Source organism: Canis lupus, chromosome 28 (assembly GCF_003254725.2).
Source record: "Canis lupus dingo isolate Sandy chromosome 28, ASM325472v2, whole genome shotgun sequence".
NCBI classification, from domain to species: domain Eukaryota; kingdom Metazoa; phylum Chordata; class Mammalia; order Carnivora; family Canidae; genus Canis; species Canis lupus.
The window spans coordinates 37,334,055-37,361,854 of NC_064270.1; the positions used below are offsets into that span (position 1 = coordinate 37,334,055).

The 27,800-nt window shown below is 46.3% G+C and overlaps 1 long non-coding RNA gene across 1 annotated transcript in view; it reads left to right on the forward strand.

Moving 5' to 3' along the window:
• Positions 1 to 1,452: 1,452 nt before the first annotated feature.
• Positions 1,453 to 27,800, forward strand: part of LOC118352659 (uncharacterized) — a 30,872-nt gene continuing 4,524 nt past the window's right edge. Inside the window, exon 1 of the long non-coding RNA XR_007406790.1 lies at positions 1,453 to 1,566. This is a non-coding gene — a long non-coding RNA (uncharacterized LOC118352659). The remainder of the gene's footprint in view (positions 1,567 to 27,800) is intronic.

Consider the following 27,800-nt stretch of genomic DNA (forward strand, 5'->3'; position numbering starts at 1 on the left):
TTCAACTTCATGCATTTGTCATTCAAGGATAATTTAAAAGTATTTTTTTTCTGTTCTTTCCCACAAAGATGTTAATGCTGGGTGTTTGTTCCTTAGAGTCCTTATTCATGGATCTGTGCATGGTGGCATAAATGTTTTGTAGACTGTGCTTGTCATGCTTTCTTACTTAATATGAACAAATGATCAATAATAATTGTTAGGATATATCTTAGGATATATCCTAACATCCTTTAGATATTACAAAAAAATATCTTAGGATACAGATGTAATTTCAAATAGCTGCAAACATTCCTTCCAGTCAGCATGCTATATTTAACAGTTCCCTCTTTGTTGAATATTTTAGGTTATTTTTCATCTATAGTTGTTATGAAAACATGGGAAATGTGTGTATCTTTGTAAAAGCAGTTTTGTTTTTTTGAATTAATTCCCGGTACCAAATAATTGTTACTGGGCCACAGGTGTCGTGCTGCTTTCTGCCACTATCAGCAATGAGTTTATTTCTCTCTTCCTGCAGCCTCATCACCATGGGTTTTAGGATTAACACTTACTTTCTAATTGATTTTTATGCCTATCAATTTAATGAGCACTTCCTTGCGAGGTAGCGGACTGGAGCAGTGACCCATGTGTTTGCAATCCTTGTATCATTTTTGCTGCGTGACTATCTGTTTCTGCTAGCGTTTGGAGCCCTGTGCTGGACTCAGCTTGGGCTCTTTCCTTATGAGCTCAATCTAAGAGTCAGAAACTAGAGAGGTAAGTACATAAACAATGACACAGTTATAAATCATGATGTGTTCCACAAAGGAAAAGAGTCTGTGTCGCATGAGGGAATATCAAGGTGGATCTGGTCCAAATGGGATTTTAGGGAAGGGCCCTCGGAGGGAAGGAGAATTAGGCTGAGGCCTGACAAGGAGGAATTGACCACAAAGGGCGAGAGGGGCAGGAAGACCTGAGGGCTGGGAGGTGGACGAGGGCCAGGCACACTGGGGGCCAAGGGATGAGTGAGGGAGGAGCAGTCTGTGGGACCAGATTATGGCCCTGCAGGTTGGCTTGTGTTGGGGGTCCCTTGGGAAGCACTAGTATCACCGGAGCACAGGAGTTTGAAGCTTAGTCTGAGTGGTTCCAGCCTACTTGAGTGGTGGCTGGATGGTTACTTGAGGAGCTCAGATGCTCCAGGCCTCAAGAATGGCTTTCTACTTGAGATGGTGGCATTGCATGGCTAGGACGTGGTCAGTTTTAAACCCTTCATGCCAAGCTGTAGACCTACTTAGACAAGGCTTGCAGGTGATCAGATTGATCTCTTGCTATACTTGCAGACAGCCACAAGGCAATTTAGAGCGCTGCTGTAGAAGTGGAAGTCCCAGGGACGTTGCTGGGTCCCCTCTTCAATTACCCAGATAGTGTTATTCTGCCAAAGATTCCTGAAGAGATTTTCTCTAGACTTTAAAAATAATTCCTCCCTCTCTCTGGGAAGTTCACTTAGTGTGATCTTCTGCTTTTTTACTCCCACCTGTGTATCCACCTTAGGACTAGACTCCCGTTATAGAGGACAGACACCAGGCCTTTCTGGTAAGTGTGCCAAACCTCTTCTGCCCGTGGGTCTGCAAAATGACTCATTTCTCCATGCTTTGGGCTTATCACCCTGTGTGATTATAGAAGTTATCCTGAAAAAGAGCCTGGGCTGGAAAAACAGCTGTCACATGAATTACGAGTTATTATAAACCTCTCACTGAGCACTCCTTGGTTATCTGCTACCTGCCTAAGCTTCGTAGGTGAAAAATACTAGCTGTGTATCAGTATGGGCTTGGAGAGCCACATCGACAAACAACTGTGTTTAGAATCTCGGACGGCTGATTTCAATCAACATTTATATTTCGTATTATATTATTGTCCTCAGGTCTAACTTTGAATTTTAGTTTGTTAATCAGGTATAACACACATGCCACAGAACGCGTACAGGGGACAACTAACCTTCAGTGTACAGTCTGATGATGTTTTGCATGTGTCTACACCAGATCGAGATGTAGGACATTTCCAGCCCCCAAGGGTTGTCTTCGTTCTCATTTCTACTCAATACAGTCCTCCCCAAGGGAATCGCGGTCCTGAATTGTCCCTCCATCCATTAGTTTTTCTTGTTCCCGACTTTCATATGAATAGAATCACGCAAGGTATAGTCTTTTGTGTTTGGCTTCTTCTTTTCAACATGAGAACTGAGACTCAGCCTTGTTGTTGTATGTACCAGCAGCTCATTCTTTGTTAAATCCCACAATTTGTTTATCACCCTGTTGATAGACACTTGGACTGTTCCCAGTTCAGAGCTATTATAAGCAGTGCTGCCTTGGATATTCTTGTATGATTCTTTTTTGAACATATAAACTCATTTCTCTTGGGTGTACCTCTGAGTGGAATTGCTGGGTCATAGGGTAGATATATTTTAGTTTTAGTAGACCCTGCCAAATCCTGTTCTAAAAGTGGCTGCACTAATTTTCCCTCCTGTATGCAGTGTATTTATAGCTTCAGTTGCTCTGCATCCTTGCCAACACTTGGCTTTGTCTCACATTTAATTTAATGTTGGTGTGTGTGTGTGTGTGTGTGTGTGTGTGTGTGTGTGTATGTTTGTGTGTGCTTTCAGGGCAACTAGGAAGAATAGGACAGTAAGTATTGAGATTAAACTGGGTGCCTTTCTGAAACAATGGTCAGAGTTTATGGGTGGGGTTAATCTGGAAGGTAGAGTTAGCAGAGGGCTCACAACTCATCTAGAGAGTGAGACCAGAGGGTGGTGCAATCCTTGAGGACAGTGAGGCAAGGAGGTTTCACGTGCCATTTTGGAAACTTTCATAAGGAAACCAAATACGTATAGAAGATATTTGAAGAAATTGTGGCTCAAGTAGTCTAATCAGTCAAAGAACTGGTAGAAACTAACTAGACTGGACACTTTAACTGAGTATTTTGAAGAGAATTAAATAAAGGACTATTTGCAGAGATGTGAGGAAGTTGAAGGGAAATCATCTGAAGGGAAGTGTTACTTGATTTAGAGAAGACAGTTGTGTGACAAGATCCTCCTAACAACGTGGCCTTCAGTGGAGGCCAGTCAACCCATGAGACCTGATAGGAAGGGACCCACGGCAAAACAGGTCCAGATCTTACTTTCTTTGCTCTGTTCCTCTGATCTCCTTCCAATAATCTCATGGATGAGCCCCTCCAGAAGCCAAAGGGTGAGAATGCCTACTTATGTAGATATCTAAGCCCATATCCTTGGGCAGAGCTTGCATGGAGAAGGGAGGACAGTGGATAGTACCCAAAGAGGCAAAAGAAAAATACATAGTTCATTGTGTTTGCATAAAGTTCATCATTTCCCATTAGAGTTTGTTGTAAAACACTGACCAACCAATACCATAAATCCTGTATCTGTGGAATGACACTGAGCTAAGGAGTATTTCTTTCATTATCTATTTGCCTTTCTAAAACTTGTTATTTGGTTTCTACCCATTTATAGAGAGTCACATAGGACTGGAAAGGACAAATAGATATCCCTTTTGTCTCAGATCATTTAGTAGCTGACGTGAAGTCCTTCTCTACAACCTGACTTCCTTGAAGGTGGGCACTGGTTCTTACTCACTTCTGGATGCCCAGAGCTTAGCGCAGTACCTGGGCTGCAGCAGGTGTGAGGGGAATATTGGCTGAATAGTGATGGGGGAATGATGATCAGGACAAATGGGCTTTGGTGAGATACACGATCGGGAAATGTACACAGGACTAATTTGTGTTTGGAGATGACAAAATGTAACAAGAATGTCACGTAGAAACCACAGTGCTCTCTGTTCCACAATGTGGTCCTGAAGCTAACAGGGCTTTGTGGGGAAGCTGAGAATCAAGAGAATCCAGGGAAGGGGGACTGAGAAAGGCATCCCAGCGGTATCAGCCAAGCCCAGGGCCAGCCACCTGTATCTCTGGACCCTCTGCTACATGAGATGATTCTTCCTTTGTTTTGGCTCAAGTCAATTTCCATTGTGTAATCTGTGCTTTGTGATCAGAAGAGTTGTACTTAATGTAGATGTGGTTGGAAGTTAGACGGTAGATGATGCCTGTATTCTCTCATTCTCATGTTTCATGATCTTAATTAAACACTGGGTACAAAATGTATGCTCCTCACCTCCTACTGGTGGGCTGGGGTTGCCCTGGTGATGGAAGATTTCACTTTTCCTCCATAACCACTCATCTAGCATCACAGATCAGTGGGCGACACACTTGTAAGAGCTTGGCTGTGGCCACAGATAAGAATAAAGATGGCTCCAGGGAAGCCAAGGCTCCAGTCACAAGCCATCGTCTACACCCAACATGACCAACCTCTCCTGTTGAAGACTGGCTTTAAATAGCATAGCTTATACTGCACATGGGGACAGAGAGAGCCAGAGCAGCCCATGAGAGGGGAGGGTGCAGCCTGCAGAGAGGCAGCCTGCGGTCCAATGAACGAGTCTACACATTGAGGCCAGGAAGTACGAGGCTCAGAGCCTTCCCAGCCTTCTGAGCTCCTGAAACCTCATTCAGTTCTTTCACCAGCAAATGAGCAATGATGCCCTTGTTTTTAACAGTTTGAGGATTATGAGAATTCAAGTCAAATGCGATCTATGGGAACCACGGGCACAGAGCAGATAGAAAAGTTTCCAAGGGGACTCTGGTACCACCTCTGTCTTGTGTGTGCGCACGCGTGTGCCTGGGTGCATGTGTGTGTTTTGTTTGTGTTTTTTGTTGTTTTGATTTCTCCTTCTCTCCTGTAGTTGACTTTGCTAGAGGGGCTAATACAGTTTCGTTTCCACTCCTCCCTGTCTCCATAATATTTTGCTGGGGATAAAGAGAACTCCTTGGTGAGACACAGGCTTTCTGGGTGAGAGAGAAGTCATAACAATATGCGTGAGGGTGGGGCTGGCTGGGACTTTCCCTTTACAGTCTTCATTGCTATTCCATCAGCATTGCTGAGGTGTAGACGGTCTGGCGCCCTGGCTGGAACAGCCCGATCCGTCTTCTTGCTTCAGTGTGGAATGTTTATCCACCTTTCAACTCAGTTGGGCTGCAGATGATGCGCCATTTGCCTATTAATCCTCATTGTGGTGGCGAAATGCAAATGAAGTTGCTTTTGATGTATTAGAAGCCTGATAGCAATTTCTGACTTTTTTTCCTGGAGCCAAAGTCTTCCCAAACCTCAGCGCCAGGGTGATCATCTTAGGAGTGGCGGGATCACGCAGGAGCCTGGCTGGTGAGCAGGCTGCCTTTTCTATGAGGGTGCATTCATTATCAAATTAGACTGTCAGTGAGTATCCTTGAAACTCCAGGAGGGAAAAGGAAATTTTATTTTATTTTATTTTTTTTTTTAGGCAGAGAGAAAGTTAGAAAGTAATTAGTATGCACTAATTAAGAATAATAGTAATAGCATTTTGAATTGGTGCCTGGAATGAGAGCTGATTCGGGCTCCTTGCCAGACTTGGTATCTATGGCTGCTATCTTTCAAAGTTGTCGTGCATCTATTTTGAGATATGACAGTGATGCTCTGTTTTGAAACATTGAATTGCTGGCATTGTTTGTTGAGAGAATTTCATAGCCGCGCTTAGGCGTCTAATTCCACACGGCACCTGCTATTGATGCCACTGATGTAGGTATCGAGAAAAGAGAGAGGAAAGTAGGTGAAGAAAATAAAAACAGTAATTCATTGCTCCAGGTAAGGGTGGAAGGGGGGAGAACAGAGCTTCGCTTGGACATTCAACACCTTAGAAGCCATCGTACCAGCAATCGAATGTGTGCCGTACTTTGCCAAGTATCCTGGGCAGGACACATCTGCCATTGCCACCTGTGATCATTTTCTTCCTCTTTTGCACTAAATAATCAATTACAAGATTCTGGGTTTTTCTCCCCTCACTCATTTATTGCTGGCTCAAGACCTTGCTTCCAGTGGTGCCAGCATGAGAACATAGCGCTTTCTGCTCCCGAGGACAGGGTGGGGATTCGCGTGAGCGTTCTTAGCTGGGCCAAGGCCAAACGTGGCCATTGGCAAAGCATGTGAATATCTCCCTTGAAAATGGTTTTTAAAATGTAAAAACTCATAAAGCTCAGAGCTTCTGAAGGAGTCGGGTTGAGCCGGGCTCTCTCGGGACTGTTGCTGGCTGCGTCAAATTGACACCAACGTCCTGAAGGGTGATGCACTATGTGCATCTCCTTACTATTTAGCTTGGAATTTCCTGACCTTGGAAGCCATCCTAAGAAAAAAAAAAGGAAAAAAAAAAGAAAAAAAAAAAAAAGATCAGTACCTGACTCAATGGAGAAGCTCAAACTCAGTGAACTGAATAAAATGTAAAGAGTGATACATCATAAAAAAGAAGCTCTACAGCATTAAACCCTGCCAAAGAAAGCAACCTAACTGTTGGGTGAAAAGGTGAATTATTCATTTATAATGGAATGCTATGTGGCCATCAAAACCGAGGTTTACTTAATTTCTAATGGGGCCAAGATACTGATAAAATATCAAGTTAAAAAAAGAAGGAAGGCTATAAAACCATGTACACTATGACCTCAAGATTTTTATGCATGACAATGAGGTGGATGGTGAAATTAGACATGATTTCTGACTTGTTTTTATCCTTCTGTATTTTTAAAAATTTCCACAATGAACACACATTGTATAGACTTGTGTTTGTGCATGTGTGATAATATAACATTTTAAATGTGTATGCAGAGTAAAATATTCTTCAAAAAGATCCCATTACGCAGGGCAGTATAAAGAGATATCAAGTCCTCTGTATTATTTTCAGATCTACCCTCATTAGCAGATGCTAGATTTTCTTTAGATCTTTCATAGGCAGGAGGCAGGCACCGTATCTGATGGTCCCTGCGGTATACCCTTGGTCCTAGTTATGTGTGAGGCAAATATGAAATAAGGTTGAAACCCTGTGTGGTCGTGTTGGGTATCTTAGTGGCTCAGCATGGAGTCACACGAATGTTCTCGTCGGGATGGTACAGCAGCACTGTTCAAAGGAGCGCTTGGCCTAAGATAAACTTGGGATTGAGGTTATCCGTGATTTCAGGTGTGGGTGTGCTATAGATCTCAGATCTTAGATGATGAAAATGTGGTCCATGGGCTAATAGCACCAGCATCACCAGGGGGCTTGTTAGAATTGCTGACTATGAGACCCCAGCCAGGGGTACTATATCCGGATCTGCTATCAGTAAGGCACCCGGAGGAGTCTTGGGTGTGCTCCAGGCAGAGAAACGCTGCCAGAGAATGTGTCCTGGGAGAGTGATGGCAGGACTTGGAAGCCTGGGGAGAGGGCGTCTGTTGACCGGCACCCCTTTTTGAGATGGCGGATTTGGTGGTGATGGTGGTTGGTTTTCTGTAGGTGAGAGGAAACGAGCTTCACCAAACATCGTAACCTGCATCAGGCCTTTGGGGATGATGTCAGAAACAGAACTCACTGATTGGTCACGAAGAAGCGAGGTTGGGCTCTTGTGGGGAGACCCTGGGGGGCTCGTGGGAGGTCCTGACCATCCCTTGCTGGAGAGTGTGACCTCAGGACCCAGGCTGCAAAGACAAGCTGCTCCGAGGGACGCATCCCTGAAACCCTTGGGGAGTCCTGCTTGCCTCAGAATGATGAAACTGGCTCATCTTTGTTGTTTTTTACCTGAAGAGAGAAATGGACAAAACACATGCCATGTAAGTTTTATGTATTTTCGGTTGTGGGGGCCATCCCTCGGTTTTGGGGTTTCTCTCTAGATAGCCCCCATCAGGTGCCCCTTGTCTCCCGGACCCAGTGTAGGAAACCCACGTATGACTCCAAGAGTATCCTGGTTGGTAGCAGACACCCGTCCTCAGACCTCCGTCAGTTCTGGGAGGAGAAACCTGGAAAACCAGGAAGGACGATGGTGAACTCAATGGATTCATTCTGCACGGCTGTCGTTTAGGAGATGCAGATCTTTTTTTTGGACATTTTTTTTTTTTTTAATGATAATGAACCACCTTTCGATGTTCCCCACCAAAGAAAAAAGTGTGAATTTGGTGCACCAGGACATTGAAGATTTTCCTGGAGATCTGATCCTGGCTCTAAGCACAAAACCCCTCACTTAGCTTGAGTGGACACTTTGCACACTCCGCCTCCCCACCCAGCATCCCCCAAGGTGTCATCAGCCAGAGACTCCTCCGTGGCCAGCGGAAACTTGACCCCCTTCTAACAGATTTAAACAGCATTATTGGAATCTCACAGCAGCAGGAGGCTGGCTACTCTGTGGGGTATCAGCAGTTACGTGTCTGAAAGTACCTCTGTTCCATGCCCGTTGGAAGCCCAAAGACTCTTCCAGAAGGATGGCAGCTGCCAGGGCTGGGGGTTTGGAGCTCAGCTCACTGGGTCACATCACTGTCGCACCCACAATTGTCTCTGTTCTGAGCCCCTCTGTCTCGTCTTGTCTGTTTTCTGTCCCCAGACAGACTCTTCAGAGCCTCTCATGCCCTGGGAGTCTCTTCTTCCCCTTAGGGGACTCACCAATGTCTTCTGGTGTCTTGTCAACCTGTCGCCAGCTGTTGAGATAACAGATTTCACCCCGCCACATGGCCACTAGCAAGAGGTGAGCTGTGGCACCTCACCCCTGATGGTGACGGGCTGGTAGACCAGGACCCTCCTGGGGCCCACGGTCCAGGACTGGTCCTCTGATTACCTGCTGTCATCTGTGCACCACAGGGGCCTGGGCCTAGCACCTGTGATCTCTGCGGGACTGGGGGGACCCGACCCTTCGGAGCCTTGACTTTGCCTTGAACTGAGTAGAGTGTGTGTGGCAGCATCAGAGCCCCGAGGCTTCTCAGACTTTCCCGTGTGGACATGGCTGGAATCATCATCCATGCGGGCTGCGTGTGGCTTCCCACAGATCTGGAAGGAGGCCTGGCTCCCACGCCAACTCGGCCTCAGCGTGTAGGCTCCGCTCAGCCGAGGACAGAGCTGCCGTCCTGCTGGCATTTGACCTGCTGCCAACAGCTGCTTGGGACCTTTCTCACTCGCGCAGGCTTCCATTTGAGGACCCTTCCCAGGCCTCAGTGTCCCTGTTATGGAGAGTAACGTCCTGCCCCAGCACATGGCCGGGCACCAGTGCGGGGCACTGGGAGTGACCCGAGGAGCTTGGCACAGCTGAGGCCGGCTTGGGCCTATTCCCGAGCATTCCGCAGCTTGTTCTCGCCATGGGCGCCTCTGGGCTCTGTGGGGCGGGTCGCGTTCCCCGTGTCTCCATTTTCTGCCACGCTTGTGGCACAGACAGACACAGAAGACACCTACAACTTGATGTTTCAAGGCAGAGCATGAACGTCTCTGAGGCTCCTGCCAAGACGGGAGATGATGCAGCTGGATGCGTTCTAACCGGTGGCCCCCGTGGTGCCCTAGAGGCCATTTTGCTGGGGCCCCGAGAAGGAGAGAGCAAGTGTCTGCTGCATCCCACCCTCCCTGAGGTCCTGGGGTAATATGATGGGTAAAGGCCAGGGGGATAGACACATAAGTATGTTTAGTGTGCAGCTTGCACAGAGAGAAGGGAGCGTGGTGAGTCTGGGTGCGTGGATCAGAGTGGGGTAAGTGCTCCCTGGGGAGGAGGGGTCGGTTGGGATGGGCCAAGCTGTACAGCAGTAATAAGCACCCAGATCTTGGAGTCTAAGCACCCCAGTGGCTTGGAGTGTAAAGGTTATTTCTTCATCTCCTGGAGGGAAGCAGGCCTGCCTTGCTCTGTTATGTTTGGTCCAGGAGAACAGCTACTTAGGAATGACTCATGTGTCTCTCACTGTCACACCTTTGGCTGAGGGGCCCCGGGGCACGAGATCCTGGGAGTAGACATGCAAGGACATTAAGACAGCCTCCTGCATGAGGTAGAGCGAGCAGCAAAGATGGCGCTCATATCCCAATGTGCTTTCAGCTGGCAGCTCCCCAACCCTCCAAGCTGGCCCTTGGGTGTCCCTGTGCCCCCAGCCCAAGTCAGGGACTCAGGGCTTGACACCACAGCCGACAGGAGCTCAGAGAGCTCTGTGGGTCAGGGCACACTGCTGGGACAGAAGGGCAGACTGTGAAGACCTGGCCCTCCTCAGTGATGCATTTAATTAAATAATTCGGGTTTCTCGATCTCAGCATAGAGTGAAAGGCGCTGTCACGGCCCCAGTGAGCTAGTCTGGAGTGGCAAATGGCCAAAACTTGAGTAGCTTATGCCAGTGGAATTTGATTTCTTGTTCTCATATTGATCCCGAGAGAATGCCCAGGGAAATCTGGGTGGTGTCTATGTGAGGTCTGTATCTGGGCTACTCCAAGGCTAGGTGTGGAAGCTACCTGAAAGGGGCCAGGCACAGACTAGCACAGGTTTATGTGCCAAGCCCAGATTACTGCCCACACTGGCCTGTGCTCCACAGTGGAGAACACGGTCATACAGACCATGTGTTTACCTACAGGTAAAGGGAGCTGGGAGATGAGCAGTCTAACAGGAGCCCAAAGAAGGAGCAATACTTGGTGTCTTTAGGAAGTGGGGAGCACCCAAATTGCAAGGGCTGGGTCAAAGTCACAGGCTATCCTGTAGCTCTTCTTCCTTCTCTGCTCGTCTAGGAAGATAGTGAACTGAGTCTTTCACTGCTGAGAAATGGTACATAACATCTTCCAGAATGTTGCCTAAATTAGGATAAGCATGGTTCCCCCTTGAAACCAGGCCTTGTTCTTGTTCCTGAATGTCATGTTCCAGAGGAAAGACCTGTCATTTCCCAAGAACAAATCCCTCCACTGAAATTCAAAGCTGCTCTCACCATCCCGGTTGACTCATGTCAGTCTGAGCAAGTAGGGGACCAGGGCTTCCTTGTCCTCATGGTCATCCCTGCCAATTCCAGGGTGCAAGGCTGGGGCAGTGTTCCTGGGATCCGGGGGCGACTCAATGGCACATTGTCAATGATGGCAATTCTGGCCACCCTCATGGTCCACACCTCTGAGGAGACCCTTGAATGTAAGTCCATCCCATGAAGTACAAATCCCTTGCTATGGTGGCTGAGAATCAGCAGTCGACTTTCTACCCAGCAATTCAGAGAACAGACATCTTTTTAAATTGTTTGTTTTCTTAATTTTAATTCCAGCATAAGCACCATACAGTGTTATATTAGTTTTGAGTGTATAATATAGTGATTGGACAGTTCTACACATTATTCAGTTCTCATCATGGTAAGTGTACTCTTCACCCCCATGACCTATTTCTCCCACCCTCCTACCCACCTCCCCTCTGGTGACCATTAATTGCAGACAACAAGTATTATTACAGAGCAATAGGAACCCCTCTATTTGTTGAATCCACTTGAGTTTGTTAAAAAAATATTTGTAGTATGCATGGAAATGCAACTGGTGTTGCTGCTTGTGGCTTGCCACTGGAGTCCTGCCATACTGCCACCTGTATGAGGGAGCTCGGCCACCCGATTACGGGGGATCTGGGAAGTATGAAAGCACCGCCTGCTTTTATATATGTTCTCACTCATCTAACATCATCAGAATTTCATTGAATATAATCACGTTGAGGTAAAATGTGTTTAAACTGCTAATGGACTGGGTCATTGACTTTAACGATGTTCTCAATACTACATTTAATTATTGTACAAGCTCTTCTTTAAGATCATGTTTCCTGGGATCAGTTGGAGTTATGTTAAGTATACTTCAGCAGATAATAATTAATGAAACACCTCTTTCACAAGCCAGGAGATGTAGATGATGCTCTCTGCCATAAAGAGGAGGAGGCAGGTGGTTCTGCACCCACACACAAGCACACAGACATGCCAACAAGTGTCCTGTGCTGCAGTGAAACATTTGATGATGCACCAGAGAAGATGCAGGTGCCCTGGCAGCAGGTGGCACTGAGCCAGGCAGCACCAGGCTAGGTGGGTCCTAGAAGAGCACTGCAGGGAGGAAGGACCCCTCCAGAGGGGGTGACTGCTGCTCTTTTTGGGTGGAAACAGAGGGACTGAAGCCATCTTGTAGAGAGGAGAGGTGTCCTGAGCCCAGCCCAGGAGGGCTCTGTATCAGTTTGGACTTGGAGGGAAAGAGAGACCCCACTCACTTTGGGAAATTTGAGCAGGATTTAGGAAAGGGGCTGTTAATCCATGTGGGCAGGGTTTGGGGAAACTTCAAGGGAGAGGGAGGTATCCCTGGGTTTGTGCCCCCAGGGGCATTGTCACTCTTAGGCTGGGTAGCAGGGGAGAGTGGTCCCCAGAATCCAGAGAAAGAATTGCAACCATACAGCTGCCTGACAAGCTGTGGTTGTAGGTGAAGGGAGGCATCGCCCCAAGGTGACCTGATAGGGAGGGATCTGGGGTCATTAACACCCTAGCCCACTCTCCCCAACCCTCGGGGTCTCCTGCAGGTGCTTCTCATTGATTAAACCCCATTAAAAGTTGAAGCATAAAGAAGATACCTCGTCTACCTCCTGTACATGGAGCAAGGAAGATAGTGGATGTGAAAGCCAAGGGCAGACATTCAGCACAGTCCACAGCCCCTGAGCAATCAGGCCAGAAGCATTCTTGCTGTCGGGCTCGCCTGCAGAAGTGAAAGCAAGAAGAGAGAAACCGACTGCCCAGGGAAGGAGAGGTGGAAGGAGAGCACATCTGCTTTCCCAAAGTCCGAGCTATAGTGGCAGTAGCATCACTCACCAGCAGTGGCCCTGGATCACTCATTTCATGACCCTGATTTTCCTCCACTTGAGAAAAAGTGTTGGTGCCGGGGCTGTGCTCTCATCTGAAGGCTCAGCTGGAGAAGCTTCTGCTTCCAAAATCATGTGTTTGTTGGCAGCATCATTCTCTTGTAGCTGAAGGATCTAGAGTCAGTTTCCTGTCGGCTGTGGCTGGAGGCACCCTCAGTGTGTTGGCCCCTCTCCTTGGTCAGCTCACAAGACCAGTCAAAAGGAGAACGTTGTAGCAAGGCAGATGTTATAATCGTATGCAACATAATTACACATAGGTTATCTCACGCACGCTGCCACTTTGCCACATTTGATTGGTTAGAGCAAGTCACAGGTCTGCCCACACGGTGAGGGCAGAGAGGGATGCTGAGGGTGGGGGACAGGGTGAACAGCAGCTGGAGAGGACCACGGGCCACCTGGGCATCTATCACATACCCCCAGACATGACAAGTTTTGTCATTAAAAAAATTTGAATAACTAAATATCCAATATAAGTTCTTTTTTTTGTGTAGGACTAAATGTTCTCTCTTTTTTCTTAAAAGAAAAAGCGGCAAATAAGGATTTCAGTTTCTTGAGGGGCCTGTCGATTTGAAGTATATTATTTCCTTAAGTTGTGGCATCAGAATCCAATTATATTTCTATAAGAGAAGGAGCCAAGGAAAAATCCCAAAAGTATATTTGAGACACCCTGGGGGATTCCACAGGCTTCGGTAAGAGAAACAGTCACTTCAGAAACTGAAAATTTATTCCAGGGATATGGATTTTGATGGGAAATTATCATGGTAAAAGAGAGGTTTTTATATTACAAAAATAATTTTTTAGACCTTCAGCCAATGACAATAGAAAAAAATTAAAAATTCTCAAGTAACTCATAAAACTCCCTGGAATATGTTTGTGAAACCCTGGTCCTGGACACAATGATGAGAAATATTATTTCAAACCATTAATCTCATTGTACACAATTTTAATGATGTCAGATTTATGGAGATCATAGCATTTATGTTTTAGGATATGTGCAAAGTATCATGAACAAATTGAGTGTTGGCTTCCAACATCTTCCAGGTTGGACATAATATACAAGAAAGACTAAAATTATTACCCCAAGAAGACCATGGGAAAGACTTTGGATAGTAGCTAGATATTTTGCTCATGTTTTAAAACTGAATTTAAAGCATTGGCCTATCTGCTTTTATGTAACTAGAGAACAGGGTGATTAATTAACCCTCCAAGTTTCTCAACTTCATCTGAACTTTTAATAAAACATATTCATTATTTTCTCAGCTATTTGTTTCATGTATCTGCATGATGCATGAGTTAAACATATTAATTATAATAAATAAAAGATAAGAGAAGCAGCAGGTACTGTCTTCTACGTTCCACAAATAAACTTAATTCTTTAAATCATTTCATGTTTTTTGGGTCCTGCTGAGCAGCCTGTGGGCTCTACACAGGGAATCTTTCTATGAGTTGTCCCTGGACATTCTGCCAAATGGGTGGTAATTTGTCCCAGAAACTTTGGGAAGTGTCCCTTCCATCCTTCTCTGTGAGCAGTTGGAACTGAGCCAAAATCTCAGGCAACTTTGAGGTCTCAGTAGAGGGACATATTTACAGAGAGTTTGTGTGTCCGGCCCCTGGAGGGGAAGGGCAGGAGAGTCAGGTTGTGTCCCCCGGGCCTGCGGCACCCCCTCTGGGCCATCAGGCACTTCTGGTGGGGAGCTCTAGGGTTCCTTCCTCTCATGCTAACAATCCCAGCACCAAGGATTTCAGAATGTCTGAGCCCTTTCCTTCAGAAAACTTTGCATTTAGACTTGAAAGAAACAATCTAAACAAAACTGAGGGAGATGTTCAACCAAAAAGCATCTTAATTACTTGTTTGCATTGAGCTTCTCTCAGGGAGCCCCGGGTGGAGGGCCTGCAGCCTGATGGCCTCTGCATGGTGCTTATGAAGACCCTATTGAGACACTGGGACACTTGCTCTGGATAAGCGAATGGCACCGGAGTGGGCAAGGTTGCCCCGTAGAAATTGTTCGCCTGAGGGGGAAGCTATCCCAGGAGACTGAGTCACCAGATTCAGTCTCTGTGCCACACAGCTTCCGGGGTGCCCTTGGCAGAGAGCATGCTGTGCCCGGCACCCTCTGGAGGTCACCAGTGTCCCGCCCCGTAGGGTCTGAGGTAGGAAAGTTGAAGGAGAAATGGGACCCCATCACTGGGCTTAGGCTTGGGCCATGGCCAAGGGGAACCAGGAGAGGTGGGCCGCCCCCCATCAGAGCTGGGGGTTGGAGCTAGTCTGTGTGGGGGTGGCTGGGGGAGATCTGCCCTCTTCTCCCTAGACATGGGAGCTATGCCCTCCCACCTGGATGCCACGTTCCCTTCAGGTTGGAGGCTCCCATTCCCCAGCTTCTAGAATTGTTGGCTCATACCAAAGGCCCACAAAGGAGTCCTTTTCTGCAAACTGCCCTTGAAAGCTGCTCTTTGGGACATCCCCCCACCTCCCTGATGGCTGCTTGCTGCAGGGGGATAATGGCCTGGTCCCCTGGCCTGGGTCCCACTATCTCAGGAGGGCCATCCCCTTGAAGGACCCCTTGGATCTTCTGCAGCCCCTCCACAGCCACACCAGGCTCACCTCCTCCCTCTGGATCTCACCGGGGCTGGTTCCCGGGGCTCTTCCCTGAAGTCACCCCTTGGCCTGCAGAGTCCAGGGTCTCAGAGAAGAACCCCACACAGCAGCTTCTGGCACCAACTCCAGCTCTTTCTCCATCTCAGAGCTTCACAAGGGCATCTTCCCCGACCTTGAGGTTGAGCTTCTTCCCCAGCCCCCCCCCTCCTCTCTTGTCCCTTCTGCTGCCAGAAGTCCCTACTGGCTTTGTTGACTGTCCAGTCTATGTATCTTTCATTTCGAGACATTCTTTGGCCCTTTCCAAATCCGCCAAGTCCCTTTTTCCTATTTCTCATCCTCTGCAGATTTCGAGCTGGTGGCTCATTCCCTCCACAGGGGAGGCATAGTGGATAGTGAAGTAATGATGCCCAATTCAATTCCAAAACTGAGTTTGCAAGGGTTGGTTCACAGTTGGCTTTTTCTGTTCCGTCTTGCTCACCTAGCCTAACTCCTCATGAGGCCCTGTGAGCATTTATTCTAAAATTTTGTATGACTGTGCCCTCCTGGAAGAGGCTCTGTGGTTGTTTCTCTAGGGGCCATTTGGGGCTCAACTCAACCCACCTTCCTCTCTGGGCTTTGTTGATACACCTGCGCTCCTGAGCCTGCCCAGGGTCACCATCTCTGAGGGACAGGACACCTTTCCAGCTCTTTTTCTTCTTTGGCCAGATCCAAGGGCCTCTCTTCCATGGTTCCCTCATCCTTAAAAGCAGCCCATGTCCAAGAGTGTGGGCTCCTCAGAGGTCCTCAGAGTTCAGATTCCTCCCTCTTTGAATAATTCCAGAATATAACTTGAGGCTCCCTATGACCATGTCAACTCTGCTTTTAAGAGGATGTCTAACTTGTGGAGCATTTTTCATTGTTTTCAATCAGTTAATTCCAATCATTGAGCCACCATTATAGGTAACAGAATCTTACCTCTGGATCTTCCCTATTGACTGATATGCTTTAATTCTGAAGTGTCTGCATTTTCAAGTTTTAACACTTAAATTAAATTTTTGTACTTAAACATTTAAATTAACTTGAAAATTAAATTTAATTTTAAAACATATATTTAAAGTATATATATTTTTAATATCAAGCATAAAACATGGTCTTTGGATTTCCAGCTCTAGAGTCGGAAGACATTAATTAGTCTTAGACTCTTTTCCATCCTTCTGGGATTCTAAACCCTCCAAAAGCATAAAGACATTTAATATCACAGAGGAGAAACCTGAGGCCGACCTGACTAGCTTTTTGTAAGCAACCTCTTTTTGCTTTTGCTTTTGTTTGCTGCATGGGTGCTTGCCATATGGTTTTATTAATCCTTAAAACTTCAAACTTTTATCAGTATAGACATACCTATAGGTTTCTCTTTTCTTTTTCTTTTTTTTTAAGTGCAAATCTGGTTTTTGCTGGCAAGGAGCCCTTTTAGATTTCAGATCTAAGCTCCCCCCCCCCCCCCACACCATTTTGAAGAAGATATATTCTGCAGCTGTTGCTTCTGTTCCATTTATTCTGGGCACTTTTTCATGAAAAGCAATCGTCTGCATATCCAGTCTCTGTTCTCTGCCATTCTTAGCTGTCACGTTCTCTCTTACTATTTTAATTGTTTGGCTCTTTTCCCTGCATTCTCGCCCTTTGGAAGGTCATAAATCCTTGACTCGCTGATCTGATGTTTTCTTGTGGGGTCACTTCCCTCACTTAGAGCCTCTGGTCCTGTTTTATTCGGAGTTGACATCTTTTCTTTCCTTTAATTTGTTCTTGATTGACTCCCTTTAATTATTTACTGCCTTTCATTCTGTTGGTTATTCGTTCATCCTTCATCTCTTGCTTCTGAGAGTTCTTCTATTTTGTAAGGACATTTTTGAGAGCTCCAATAGATTCTACCCAACTTCCCTGGTCATTTTTGTAACGTTTCAACATATTTTTAAAAACTGTTCTTTTTTTTTTTTTAATAGTGTGATTCTTGTCCTTTTATATCACAGTATCTTTGGATTTTGTTTTTCTCTTCACTTATTATTGAAAGCAGGTCTCTCCAGATCTGGTAAATGTTCATAAGAGGTGAGGTGGTGAGACCAGCAGGCTGGGGTGAGGGGCGGAGAGGGAGCCCTGGGCAGTCCAACAGGTGTGTTCCTTCCTGGCAGATGGTCTCACTCTACTCATCCATTCAATGATTCCCTCATCTAGTATTGATCTGGCATGTCCTTTGTATAGTTGGTGCTGAGCCTGGAAACCAGACAGTTATGGCTCCCGCCTGCATGGAGTGTATATTACCATAGAAGGAACAAATATAACAAATGAATTACATAGTTCAATTATATAGAACTATAGGTCACACGAGCTGCTATACCACAACCTAGCTTTGGATACTCAGATCTCTGCTCTTGGCTGGACTCCCTCCCACTCCTTGACCAGGTATGGATTCTTGATGGAAATAGAATTCCTTCAGGGACACCTTGGTGCCACTTATATTCTGCTTGTATGTACAGGTAGGACTCTTCTCCTCTGTTGAATTTTACTTGGTAAAGCAGTTGCATAAACCATAGGTCTTTTGAGTAGAGAGCATTTTCAAAATTTTCATGTACCAAGGAGTGGTGCTTTCCAAAGGGAATATTCCTTAACTGTGCCCTGGGTCACACACAGCCTCAGCCTGCCCTCAGCATACCAAATGCAATGCGTATGGATGGGTGACACATACACACATTTTCTTCCCTATTTATAGTTTCCTTTTGTACTCTGGGTGGCGTTTTGGTGAGATGAATAGTTAGACACTTTGTTCTGAGACACAACTTTACTCAAAAAATTTGCTTTTTTTTTTTTTTTTTATACTGAGGAGACTGTGGTCACCTTTCCATTATTGCCAAAGACAATGACCCTTCATTTGGAAGAACTCTAGGAGATGTATAGAGGAGCTAACTGAACTGTGGTTTGCTCTGCGTTTTTCTCACCTAGCCTCTTACCTCTTCTCTCTGTGTCTCACTTTGCTCATTCATAAACAGAGGACAGTTGATCTGGGTATTAAAGTTAGAAAGGATTGTGGATATTTTGTTGTTTACTTAAGAAAGAGCTTCTATCAGAATGAAGTTGTCATGTAGAGAGAAGAGCAGAAGAAGAGAATAAAAAGGCAGAAAAGTAATAAGAGGAAACAGGAGAGGGAGGGAGAGCAAAAGTCCAAGGTGACATCTAGGAGGACAGAGTGGCAAGTGGAGGTCTGGTGGTCAGTGTCATGAGGAAGGACCCTCAGAGGAAATAGCAGTCCTTCAGCTGGCACATCTGTGCTAATTCTGCAGGAAACTGTAAAAGCAAAGGCACTGTATTCCATAGTTCTAAAGACAGATCTCCTCATGCCTCTGGTTTTGCTAGCTGGCATGATTTTCAGATACAAGATTTTAACAATACCAATTTACATAATGTTTTTTTTTTCTTCCTTGCTTGATCTTTTGGGAGTTGCTTTGCGTTGGGACAAGGAGGATCTAATTTTCATTTGGATGCCTTATTCTTGTCAGTTCTATGGGTTTGTCCTGGCCCTCACAAATGTTGATATTTATTCTGTAGAAATTATGAATTTTCTTTTCAGAAGTTACACATTTTAAACTCACATTCCTTTTAACTCAGTGATCTCCACTTTCAATATGTAAGTATCCATATGCTCCAATAGGAAATCTTTTTGTTTGCTAAGAATGTCTCAAAAAATGTTGTCCTAGGGTCCATCTGTGGGACCACCCTGTTTTTCAGGTACTGTCTGGCCTTTCTTGGGTGACTGCTAGGTGTGTCTCTATAATGTTTTTTTAGATAGATTCAGTGGGGTGTCTCAGGGGTGGCATTGGTGGTCTCTAAAGTTAGGTTGTAGTGCTTAGAGGTACTACTGACTGGAAAGGGAAGCAGTGGCTGATGCATATGTTCATGGGCACCTGGAAGAGGCCTGAGACCTTGTGGTCAGTTGGTTTTGCTCTAGTCTATGGGGGCAGCACCCTCTTCTTTGGCTGGCTGCTTCCTGGAAGTGTATGTCATAGTCTGACACCTGATGTGTGTGGATTGGTAGTACTTGCCCTCCTTGGGCTTTTCCTCCCAAATAGCTCTTTTAGGAGAAAGGAGAGACAGATATTTGTCCAGACCCCTACACCCTTCTTGACTGCTTGGCCTTGAGGAGGGCCTTCTGTACTTATCGTGGTCTTAGTTCTCATCTGTGAAAATGAGGTAAGAGGTGGGGTAATTTCCAAAAATCACTGTGATTCACCCTCCCCCTGTATTTTGGCCCAGAAGAGAGTCATGTGCTGTGTCAAAATTATATCACTACTTCCTCATGAAAACGGAGGCTAGGACAAATCCTGGCATGCTATGGATTTGGTTGAGGCTGGCTAGAGGGCTGGCCTAGTGACAAAGCCAGCTCAAGCCCAAGCCCAGATCCCCATGTGGGTTGAATGCTCAAGAAGGCAAGTCTATTCTGCATCTAATGACGGTTCTATAAGATTTGAGCAGTAAAGAAAGCACATGAGAGATGGAAATTAAAAATATGAGAAATAGGAAAAGCTTTTGGGAGAGAAAAATCAATTATAGTCCAACCAGGGTTACACACAACTTACCTGTTCCCCAGATGAGAGACTTTCTCAGTTTTAGGGAAATTTGTATGCAACCAACTCACATCAGAAGCTTTAAAAAGCCATTAATTTTGGCATTATTTTTCTGTTTCAAAACCAAAGTGAGGATTATAAACAGTTTAAAGAGCTTTAAAATGCTAGCACCATCCATCAGAGACCCCAGTGAATACCCAGAAGAATATGAAAATGGACAAGGTTCCGTTTCATTCCTGAAAGCTCCCTGAACCTTCTACTTTCTTCCTGCCTTGATGTTTGGTGCCTATGAAAGGCAATGGTCTCCTGAGGGTTCTGTAAGGGGGTTCACTGGAAGTAAAGCAGATTGGGTGAAGGAACTGACTTGAGTTCTTTCTGTGTTTCTGATGGTAGGAAACTGACTTCTAGATTATCTCACAAATACATAGAAAACATAAAAAGAGGCAAAATTATGCAGAAGCACATAAATTATGTAGATGATGGAAAGCCTATGCAAAACATGATATGTGCACATAATAGCATATTTCCCCAGAGGCTAATTGCATCCTTTGGGTACCTTTTGAAGCATCTGAATATTCAGAAGAAAGCAAATGTATTATAATTTGAAAAATACCATAATAAATAAGGCTGAAAGAATAATGCATATTGTATTGAAAACTAGGAACTCACAATCTGGCCATTTCTTCCAGTTTGACCAAAGCCCAGAGCTACCAAGTAATTCATGCATGGTAGTGTTTCGTTTTCTCCAAAATTTTTTCTCCCAGCTATACAAGTTGTGAAAACCCACTCACTCATTCAACAAATATTTATTAGTTGTCATGGCAGCACTCATCATTTTCGCCATCTAAAAAGTATTTCCTGAAACCTATAATGTGCTTTCCCTTCATGGAATTTGTGACATAATATGGAAGTTGGACTGTGGAAAGAAATGAAGACCACCCAGATGAGAACAAACAGAGGGTATTTACTCAGAGCTTGCCATGGCAAGGGACTCAGCCTCCATCACCTGCCTTTGGTGGAAACTCAAAGACAGGCAGAGGAACAGGAAAGCTTTAGAGTACAAGGAGGGATGGCTTCAGGTGGGCCGGGTTGGAGGTGAGCCGTTGGCCTGGAGAAGCGAGAGGCAGCCCACTAGAAGCAGAGTATCCTACGTGATTCACTTGGCGGCCTATTTGGTTTTCTCTGGTTGGTCCTGAGATGGAAGCAGCAGCAAAGATAAGGAAACTGGCAGTTATTGATCACATCCTGAACTTTATGGGCAACCACCATGGACTGTGTGGTTTGGCTTCCTAGGTTGGACACTACAGAGCTTAGGGTCATTGTTCTGTTTTTGTAAAAGGTCTGGCCATCATCTATTCATGTATTCAGTCTCCCAAGACTAATCACCCAATAACTTCCCCAAAGAAGTTCAGGGTCCCTGAGGACACGGGAGGGGGGCCTGCCCACCCAGAGGATGGAGCAAGCATGGGCTGCCCAAAGTGTAGAGGTGATAAGGGAGTAGACTGATCAAAGGCCTTGTGCTCAGCCTCCATAACAAATACTACAGACTGGAAGATTCAACAACAGAAACGTACTGTCTCACAGTCTGGAGGCCATAAGTCTCAAGATGTCTGCAAGGTTGGGTCTTTACGAGGCTGTGAGGAGAATCTGTTCCAGGCCCCTCTCCTGGCTTCTAGTGGCCTCTTCCTGTGTTTTTATATCATCTTCCTTCTATGTGTGTCTATCTCTGGCCAAATTTTCCCTTTTTGTAAGGGTGCCAGTCACATTGGATTAAAATGCACCTCAATGACCGTGTTCTCACTTGTTCAGCTGCAAAGACTCGATTCCCAAAAAGGAACACATTCACAGGTACTGGAGGATGGGACTTCAGCATTTTTTGGGGAAATGAAGTTCAACCCATAGCACACCTGAAGGAAGTTTGGTCTAGTCAGAGCCTGGAATTTTTTAAAATGTCAGTTCTAGTGCCTAATTACTACTATAAAATAGATTTTGTGGGCACCTGGGTATCTCAGTTGGTTAAGTGTCTGACTCTTGACTTTGGCTCAGGTCATGATCTCAGGGTCCTGAGATCAAGCCTGGAGTGGAGACTGCTTAAGATTCTCTCTCTCCCTCTGCCCCTCTGCCCACCCTCTCTCTAAAAAACAAAATAAAATAAATTTTGTAGCTACAAAAGATACTTAGTTCTAGGAAAACAGACTTTGGTTAGAACTATTTGAAGCTTTTTATCAATAAGACTTAAGTGGAGATTATCTGTCTCGCCATTTAGAACAATTTGTGCATAATTGTGAAATGGTCAAATGATAATTGTGAATCCCTGAGGACAGTGGAGGTAGGGGGTTTCAGAGACACGGGCCTTGGGGGTCTTTGCGATATTTATGAAAAGCAGCACACACAGGATGGATATTCTCAGCTTCATTTTCATTTCAGGAAATTGGTCTTTGTACCTATGTAAGACATGACCCTGAATTTAAAACCATCCCATGAATTCCATCGAAGGAATGGGGAAATCTGTCTTGCCAGTTGGATTTTTGGAGGATATTTAAAAGAAAAAAAAAAAAAAAAAAAAAAAAAGCAGAGACTGGAGGAAGGAGCTGCCTTCCCTTAGAATTCTCCATCAGGGATCCTCTTGGGCAATAGGAGTCCAGGTAAAGATCCCAGGCCAGTTAAAAATGTCCTCAACTGTGTCCTTCCTGCTGGGGTATATGCATGCAGGAACCCATACATGCCCCCCCACATACACACAGAATGTCTTTGCTTCTTAAGTGAAACAACGAAAATTTCTAGGCAAGCCACAGTGTACCCCTGTTCCAGGGCCACAGGCCTCTGTTGACAATGTTTTGTCAGCACAGGTGAGTGATGGCTCCTTGTCCCACCTTGGGGGTCTTGTCATTAGAGTCAGTCTGGCAGGGCCGTGTTCTTAATTCTTTTCACTGGGCACGGAGACGATCTCTTCTGTGACCTCTGATGGCCTCACAAATGGGCAGTGGCTTTCTCTGGCTGATGCTACTTGCAGATGGTGAGATTTGTTTTGGCTGTGATAATAGACCCTCACCGCTGAGAGACCTTTTTCTTCTATGCAGTGAGCCATCCGCTAATGAAGTTTGGTTCTCCTCAGAAAATGTCTGCTGGCCGAAGCCAACGAGTTACCTTCTGGCATCTGGAGGTTAATGCCCTTGGTCACTGGCTGGTATCAGCCCCTTCACTGTGGAGCAGGGTCCAGTGTGTACGATGCTGGCGGCTACGGGAGCGCAGGCACCTGCATCTCACTTTCCTCTGCTGGGAACCAGGGCATAGCCTCGGCCCAGAATTATTGATGACACGCTTTAAAAAAAAAAATAGGCTGAAGGCATCTCTTTCTTCCCTCCGAGGAGCTCAGGTGTCCCCAAAGTAAAAAGCTTGACTACTTCTTCCTTCCCAGTTGTGATGAAAATAGGGATTAGTGGGATGTTAGAGGCAAAACCTCATCTATGAAGTTATAAATGAATAATTCTAATTTCTTTCCGAGTTGTAAGAAATCAGTTTGTTTTACATAGAAATGCAATACGTTCTTGATCTCTATGTATGCGATTAGAATTTCTCCCTCTACTTGGTATTTGTTTCATTATGGAATGACATTTTGAGCTTATATTTTCAGATGCACTTCGCCTCATGCATTTCAATGTCTGTTTCCCCCAAATCTCTGCTTCTATAGAACACAGGATGCCTATCTTTTTTTTCATATTAGCTTTAGGATGTGGGAAAGTAGGTGGAGATGCTTTCTTTAAGATTCTGACTCTCATTGGAGTGGACACTCAACCTTCTCATGAATGTATTTGGAGGAATGTGCCAATTTTTAAGATAAATGATGATTGCTTAGCGCTGCTAAGAAAAATGGAATTGCCACACCGGCCTCGGCATCACTACGTAGATGAAGCTCATAGAGTGGCAACGCGCTGATGTTGAAAATACCCACTCTATTGAAGGGCGATCAAGGTTACGAGTTCAAAATGAATGCGGATTTCAGAAGGGAGCAGGAGTCCTGGCTTAGGGAGAGGGATCAGGCCACTATGGGGTTGGAGAACAGCAGTCCGAGGGGACAATGTGAGCAGCTGGTTCGTGTGGGCTCTGCTAGCCCTTCAGGATGTCAGGACACCCCATGGAGTGTGAGGTTTGGGGACTCACAGGCAGACTGGCCCCGGCTCAGGGCATAGAGACGCAGCAACAAATGGACTCCAGCCCTGACCAAAATATCCATCATTCCATGAGCCGGATGTCTGGGAACAAAGTGATTCTAATCATAGCATCCGTGTGTTTTACTTTTTCTTTTTTAAATGTATGAGGACGTTGGGGGGTTGCTGGAGCACCATCTTGTTTTTATGCCTGGAGCCTTCAAAAAGAATGTCTGTGGGTGGTACACATGGGGGGTGAGGACGCGCAAGGCCCTGGAGACACTGAGACGCCCGGATATGCCGTGCTGCGGGGGGTGGTCAGGGAGGCCCAGTAAGGTGGATGGATTTTGCATAGAAAGCATCATAATCCACTTCACCATTGTCCAGAGGTAGATTATCCAATTTGTGGCTTCCCCAAATCTATTTCTTCTCCCATTGCACTCTTTGGCCACTGCCCTGTTCATTAACACCTCTGCTAGTGGAATGGGGAATTGGGAGAAGGCAGTTGATTTATATTTCAGCAGCCTCCTTGGCTCAGGGGGCAAAAGCACTGTGCTAATGAAGCCGAGGTCAAAGGTAGGAGCCCCAGGTGGGCCAGTTAGCCAGGCCGCTGTGGCGGGCCTCAGAATAGAGCCCCAGCCTGGCCCACTGGTCTGCATGTGTATTTCTGCTGGTGGAGAATGGTGGGGAGGCTCCGGCATAAATCTGTTCAGGCCATTGGAAAAATAACCCCGTCCTGGGGACAGGTGCTTCAGTGGAGCAGGTTGGGGTGGTTGGGTGTGATTTGTAGAAATCATGTATTTTCAATCACCACAGATGATTTGGGCTCTGTGGTCAGTAGATCTTTCTAAAGAGTTTCAATATTTAATAAGCTGTGTGTGCAGCGTGTATCAACCAGGAAGGCCTGATTGCTTTCTCTCTCTGCCATTAACTTATTTCAAAATGACCCTGCCCTTTGCACTGGGCTAGATGCGATTTCATTCAGGGAGACAGAGTCCACGTTTTTATATTTATGCATCTTTTTATTAAGAAGAATGTATTTATTAAGCAGATCCCATGCAGCCGGCATTCTACACAAATTAAGGCCTCACAATGGAGAATTAGCGAATTCTGCAGAACAGCTACATTGGCAACCTTTCCAGCATTTTAAATAGGGTGAGTCTTATCAGCAAAATATAGATTCAGTCGATAAGCTTGGGATTGCAACGACCCCAATATGGAAGACCCAATATTTCTGAGTTTGGGCAATAGAGAAATGCTTGGCAGTTTGAGGCCAGGTTTACACAAGTTGTATCAAAGCCCAGTGGCCAAGTCTCTGATGGCCAGGTGGTGTTTGCACACACGGAAAGATTTGGCAGGAAAACAGCACGAGACAGGTTGAATGCAGTCAAGTACCTGGGTGTTTAAAAAATGATCAGTAGCTCTTTCGCCCCAACGTATTTTGTGTGGAGAGACACTTATAAGATGAGCTGTTCCCTGAAAATGTCTCCCCGACCCCTCCCCCCCCCGCCAGTTGAATGATACTACGATTATGTCTTGCTTGTCCCAACTACAAATAAAGCAGCTGTGTTTCTTCATCCACTGGTCACAAATACGACTGTTGTAGAGTCCATAGGGATAATGGGTGTTCCCAAGACATCCAAGGGTCAGATGGGCCTGGCTCAATGATGTGCAAAGGTCTTAAGACTCTATCTGTTCTTTAAGATCCTAGAAAGGGTGATTTGAACATTTCATATTCAGGTGGAGAACCTGAGCTGAGCCGAGAGACATAGAGTCATCACTCAGTTTTACTAAATCGTGGCTCAGTGTTGAGCCGTAGGGGGTGGGAGTGGGGCCCACCGTTTGGACCTGTTGGATGAGGTAGGGAAGGAAGAGTCAGGGGGTTGACAGACCAGGGGCAGCAATCTCGGAGACCGAGGATGAGCTGTCTGAGGAAGTGATGTGCGTGGACTACGCGTGCCATAGAAGTACCGAGTGCAGTTGGTGCAGTTGGCCCCAACTGGGGCCTGTGCCGTGCTGAGGCCTACTCTACAACGTGCTCCGGAGAGTCCTCCCCCACACAGCTTATGGGGTTAGCTGGGTGGCAGCTTCCCCATCCTCCTGATACAGGCAGTCTCCTTTGTGTCTGTGCCGAGCACAGCTCTGGGCTGCCTGAACAACCTCCAGCCTTGATAAGGGGGGGCTGGTCACCTCTAAACCTCTAAAGCCGACCAAGGAGAGGCGTCCAGGGGTCCAGGCTTTAGCAAGTGCACCTCTTCAGACCGAATGATGCTCCATTTTCCTTCCAGAAAAGCCAGGAAGTAACTGGGTACCAGCCAATGGACACACACACACACACACACGTACACGCACTCAGCTCTACTCCTTCCCCCTCTGTGAATTTTGGATCACAGATCAAGCCTGCAGCAATCCAAGGGTCGGACAAGGGACAGGGACATGTCTTTCTTCGGGAATGTTTATAGTTCAAAGGCTCACAAAGGAACATGTAACACAGACTCCGTTGTGAGAGGCAAGGGGGACGGGTCATTTTTTTCCTCCTGAAGGGGGAAAATGCAACCAAACCTCCGACAGGATTTTCATTTTTCTTTTCATAGACATTTTGTTTTTTCATTAATTTTTTCCTCCAGGGAGGCAGCAAGAGTGGGCAAAGGGAGATGTGTGGGGAAATAGCCTTGCTGAGATTAAACAAATCTCTGTCGCCGTGTGTCCATCTGCCCGTCCATCTGTGAATAACCTGTAATTATTAATAATATGAGTGATGTCATGAACATTCTGGCAGGAATGCGGAGCCCCAGAGACCACTCTGGAACCAGTGAGCGCAGGACAAAGCCGGGGAATGATCAGCCGTGTTTGCACTGGAGCCGCGGATAAATCTGGCGAGCTGGCTCGCGCCCTCTCGGCAGTAGGACGGGAGCATATTGGATTTTCTCATAAACTTCCAATGAGATCAGATTGGCGGCATCTCAAAGGAACACCTCTTATATAAAAAAAGGTTGAGTACATAATCCAGCAAAAAATGTCATTAAAAGGACACATGGTGCTGAGTGGGGCAACCTTAAATTCACTGGGAACTGAGCATTTTGAGACAGCACAGGAGAGAGGCACCCGGGAAGATGACAAAGGCCGGGAGGGGATATTAGAGACACCCCCTGTTTCCCATTGAAATGCCCATGAAATCATCTAGGGGGTCGAAAAGGAAAAAAAGAAAAACCGTTCTCAATAAGAGCATCCCCTAACGAAGCTAGAATTCCAGAATATTCCAGAAAGACTTGTAAGATATTCCACACCAGGGGCCGAGCAGAAGACTCAGCACAGGGCCGGGCAACACTCGGGGCTGTGGCTTGGGAAGTCTCTGACCCGGGCAGCTGTGGCCCCGGCGAGGGCAAACGGCCGGCCACTCGCTGCGGGGGGCCTTCGGTCACGGGTAGGGCCCCAGCAACCAGCCCCCAGTGTGGCTTCCGCGTGGGCCCCCAGCCCCTTAAATGAGGCTAAGCAAAGCGGGGTTCTGTTGGTGCTTTTCCCTGACGGCTGCCTGGCTCCCAGAACGCGAGCACGAGGGCAGGTGCTCCAGAAAAGCTTACTGTGTGAATCACCCCGAGAGTAAGGGGGTCCCAGGGGGCTTGGGTGCGCATCTGCACCTGGCCCAAGTGTCCAGCCCAACTCTGGGGCTGCTGGCCAGGGCCTGGCTGGTGGGTGTGCTGGGGTTAGGGAAGGAGACGCACTGCTCCTGGGCCATACGGGCATCAC